The sequence below is a fragment of the Cebus imitator genome, unplaced genomic scaffold, assembly GCF_001604975.1.
Source record: "Cebus imitator isolate Cc_AM_T3 unplaced genomic scaffold, Cebus_imitator-1.0 Scaffold83, whole genome shotgun sequence".
NCBI classification, from domain to species: domain Eukaryota; kingdom Metazoa; phylum Chordata; class Mammalia; order Primates; family Cebidae; genus Cebus; species Cebus imitator.
Genome location: NW_016107398.1, coordinates 2,484,404 through 2,489,207, shown reverse-complemented (window position 1 = coordinate 2,489,207; position 4,804 = coordinate 2,484,404). Strand labels below are relative to the sequence as shown.

Here is a 4,804-nt window from a genome sequence, read left to right as displayed (position 1 = left end):
AAGGAAGGAAGGAAGGAAGGAAACATTTGTGTACATGTTTACCTCCCTTTAATAATTATACCTGTGTTCACTGAGCATTTACTATAGACCAGCAACCACTATGCTAAGCACTAGCCATATGTTATCTCATTGAACTCTCCTAGTAACAGTGCAGTGGACACTACAAGGAATTTAATTTTTACAAAGGAGGAAACTGAGGCTTAGGAAATTTGGAAAACTTGCGCAACATTGCCTAATTAGGCAGAGTCAGATTAGAAACCAGGATAGCTAGGCATTATATGAGAGGTAAAGAGTTGAACCACCAAGCTCTGCCTTTGCCGTGCCCTGAAACACAGTGTGTACAGAGGACACTGCAAAGTTGAGCATATTTTAATGCATCAGGGTAGATGCTGTGTGCAAAGGAACTTTTTTCAAAAGCACTCACACTCTTCCCGCCCCCCTGCCCCAATTAAGGACCTAAAGATTCTGAAAATATGCAGCTGAGGGAAAAAGTTTGGCAAGGTGTGTCAAGTTTTCTCTGAATGTTCTTGACCCCTATTGACCTATCTCAAACACATGTCCTCTCCCAGGAGTTCTGAAAACTCAGTCTTGAAGTCCATACTATGATTTCGGGTCTATGAGAATCATGTCTCACATATCCCTGCCTGTGCACAGATAACGTGGAACACTGGCAGGCAATTAGATAGAAAAGAAACAGTTTGGCTATTAGGCTATAAAGCTGCTCTCAGAACCTGTGTGCGGAACATATGGAGCTCTTACAAAATTGCTCAACATAAGTATCAAAGTGCTGCAGAAATGGCACAATCTGCAAACGGTGTTTCTAGGAACCTAAAAAAACCATATTTTATGGGGTTGGTTTTTAATCTCATAGAGTTTAAAAAGTGATTTTGAAACAAAAACAATTTTCTTCTCTTCCAGAAGCACCACTGTAAAAAATGTGTATTCTGTTTTTCTGTTAGTGCAGAGCAGGACTTGTTTGCCGTCATTCATCCAGCAGAGGTCTCTCTTGCCCACCATATGCTTGTGTGTGCGTATTCAGTACCAGGGGCGGGACTATGAGGCTGCAGAATGAAGAAACACGGACAAAGACTTTCAGGCCTGAGGGACTAAGGAGAGAAGAATCTGTGGCTTTGGAGGTAGGATTGCAATGTTTGAAAAATGCATAATTTAATAATGACTGTGTATGGGCAGTAGGCTTCAAGTCTGTACTTTAAACTTCTTAAATTCGAATAGATCGGTCACTTCTTATTGCAAAATTATTAGTTTTACTTGCGCTGTTAAACTTGCATATACGATGTGTCTCCTTTCTGTGTGTCGTTATCAAACTGGGCAAATAGGGAAAGGGGAAGTCACATTGCCTCTGTTTCCATTTGTCCAGGCCACTCGCAGCCAGATATCTCATCCCAGAGTTGAGCTTGGCCTCAGTGAGTGCTCTGATCTTGGCAGAGCAATGGTGGCCTAACCCTTGGTGCATCTCAAGTGATTGTCCACTAGAGGTGGAAGTTAGTCCTTAACTTTAGCAGCTTCCTCTGTCAGAAACTCACATGGGCTATTGGGACCAGATCTCAAATCTGTGAATGCATGGGCAAGGTGTGCTGGAGAAAATCCCTGTCTTCCTTCCTCCCCACATAGCAGGGCCTTCTGAAGCCACAGGACAGACCAAGGAGGAATCATGCTGCCCCATGGACAAGTTCTGATATAACACCAAAGAAGGCAGGTGTGGGTTTTCCATACTGAGGAAGGCAATCTGGTGAAGATGAAGCTGCATCAGAAAAGACACATTAAAAACAAGACCCTCATACACTGTTGGTGGGAATGTTAACTAGTATAATCACTATAGAGAATGGTTTAGAAGTTGCTCAAAAAACTAAAAACAGAGCTACCATCTGGTCCAGCAGTCCCACTGCTGGGTACGTACCGAAAAGAAAGGAAATCAGTATAACAATCCTGCATGATCTGCACATGTACCCCAGAACTTAAAACATAATTAAAAAAAAAAAAAAGAAATCAGTATGTCAAAGAGATATCTGCACTCCCATGTTTGTTGCAGCACCGTTCACAATAGCCAAGATTTGGAGGCAAACTAAGTGTCCATCAACAGATGAAAGGATAAAGAAAACGTGGCATATATACTCAATGGAGCACTGTTCAACCGTTAAGAAAGAATGAGATCCTACCATTTGCAACAACATGAATGGAACTGGGGATCATTATGTTAAGTGAAATACGGCAGGCAAAGAAAGACAAACTTCCTACGATCTCTCTTATTTGTGGGAGCTAAGGATCAAAACAATTGAACTCATGGAGATAGAGAGTAGGAGGATGGTTACCAGAGGCTGGGAAGGGTAGCGGAGGGTAAGTGGGATGGTTAATGGGTACAAAACATAATTAGAAAGAATGAATAAGACCTACTACTTGATGGCGCAACAGGGTGACTATAGTCAGTAACAATTTAATGTACATTTAAAAATAACTAAAGAGTCTAACTGGATTGTTTATAACACAAAGGATAAAAGCTTGAGGGGATGGATACCCATTTTCCATGACGTGATTATTATGCATTGCATGCCTGTATCAAAGTATCTCATGTAACCTATAAATGTAAACACCTATTATGTACCCACAAAAATATATATACCTACTATGCACCCACAAGAATTTAAAAAATAAAACAACCCTTTTTGACTACTCTAAACCTCTCAGCAGCTGAACACTGATACTTAAATATTTAAAACATCCACTTTCACTCTGCTTCTTTTATATCTTTTTAAAAATATGCTAGACTTTTAAAAATGAATTTATTTTTTAGAGAAGTTTTAGGTTTATAGCAAAACTGAGCAGAAAGTATAGGGAGTTCCCATATATCTCCTGTTCCACACACATACAGACTCTCTCACTATCGACCTCCCCCACCAGAGTGGTACATTTGTTAAAACTGATGAACGCACATTGGTACCAGAGGTCCGTAGTTTACCTGAGGTTTCACTCTTGGTGTCATATATTCTATGGGTTTAGACAAATTGTATAATGACATGCATCTACCATTGCAGTATCATACAGAGTAGCTTCACTGCCCTAAAAATCCTGTGTTGTCCACCTATCCATCCCCTCCTCCCCTTAACCTTTGCCAACCACTGATCTTTTTACTGTCTCCACAGTTTTGCCTTTTCCAGAATGTCATATAGCTGGAATTACAGAGCATGTAGCCTGTTCAAATTGGTTTCTTTCACTCAGTAAAATGCATTTAAGTTTCCTGTGCGTCTTTTCATGGCTTAATAGCTCATTTCTTTTTATTCCTAGATGATATTCCATTGTCTGAATGTACTATGGCTTATTATCTATTCACCTACTGAAGGGCACCTTCATTGTTCCAAGTTCTGGCAATTATGAATAAAGCTGCTATCAACATTCATATGCAGATTGATTGACTGATTGATTGATTTGAGACTGAGTCTCACTTTATTGCCCAGGCTGGAGTTTGGCTCACTGCAACCTCTGCCTCCCAAGTTCAAGCAATTCTCATGCCTCAGTCTCCCCAGTAGCTGGGATTACAGGCACCCACTAGCAAGCTCAGCTAATTTTTTTTATTTTTTATTTTTAGTAGAGATGGGGTTTCACCATGTTGGCCAGGCTGGTCTCCAAGTCCAGACCTCAAATGACCTGCCTGTCTCGGTCTCCCAAAGTGCTGGGATTACAGGTGTGAGCCACTGCACCCAGAGGTACAAATTTTTCTGTGGGCATAAGTTTTCAACACATTTGGGTAAATTGCCATTGGTGGGCCAGGAGCAGTGGCTCACACCTGTAATCCCAGCACTTTGGGAGGCCAAGGTTGGTGGGTTATGATGTCAAGAGATCAAGACTTATCCTGGCCAACATGGTAAAACCCCTACAAAAATTAGCTGGGTGTGGTGGCATTCGCCTATAGTCCCAGCTACTAGGGAGGCTGAGGCAGGAGAATTGCTTGAACCCAGGAGGCAGAGATTGCAGTGAGCTGACATTGTGCCACTGTACTCTAGCCTGGTGTCTGGCAACAGAGAAAGACTGTGTCTCAAAAAAAAAAAATAATCCTGTCTCTACTAAAAATACAAAAATTAGCTGGGCATGGTGGCATGCACCAATAGTCCCAGGTACTCAGGAGGCTAAGGCAGGAGAATCACTTGAACCCGGGAGGCTGAGGTTTTAGTGAGCCGAGATCCTGCTACTGCCTTCCAGCCTGGCAACAGAGCAAGACTCAGTCTAAAAAAAAAATTGCCATTGGTGGAGGAAATGGTAATCTCTATACCTGTTTATCATCGTCTTCACACTTGTGTCAACACTCCAGCTTTTTTTGGGGGGGGGATTCTTGAGTTACAAATTTGCACGTCATATTTGTACAAGGACCATGCCAATCTTCTCTGTATCATTCCAATTTTTTTTAAAGTATATGTGCTGCCAAAATGAGTACAAAACAGACACCGTTTTACATTCAGAACTTGCACTCAGATAGACTGACTCCTCCCCTGCCCCCTGGCTCTAGCACTCATTTCTGGAGAACGGCGCTGTATCCCAGCTATAATTGTTAGCAGAGAAGCAACTATACAGACGAAGCTGCAGTCCCTGTTAAAGCTTCTTCAACGGGAGACCTAAGTGGGGATAGGTGGTTTTATAAGTGTTTTTTTCAGAATTAGACCACACGATGAAGCTGCATCGAAAAAGACACATTAAAAGTAAGACCCTCATACACTGTTGGTGGGAATGTTAATTAGTACAATCACTATAGAGAATGGTTTAGAAGTTCCTCAAAACTTATAATGCCAGGGTTTCC

General features: G+C 41.6%; 1 long non-coding RNA gene and 1 other non-coding gene across 2 annotated transcripts in view; one reads left to right on the top strand and one right to left on the bottom strand.

The window, feature by feature from the left end:
- The window catches only part of LOC119472043, a 3,106-nt gene extending 1,176 nt beyond the window's left edge, over window positions 1–1,930 (top strand). Inside the window, exons 2-3 of the long non-coding RNA XR_005201147.1 lie at window positions 960–1,136; window positions 1,633–1,930. This is a non-coding gene — a long non-coding RNA (uncharacterized LOC119472043). The remainder of the gene's footprint in view (window positions 1–959; window positions 1,137–1,632) is intronic.
- A 2,405-nt stretch (window positions 1,931–4,335) lies between these two features.
- LOC119472063 lies at window positions 4,336–4,444 on the bottom strand. Its single transcript, XR_005201170.1, has one exon. It is a non-coding gene; the product is annotated as a U6 spliceosomal RNA (small nuclear RNA).
- Between the last annotated feature and the right edge of the window lie 360 nt (window positions 4,445–4,804).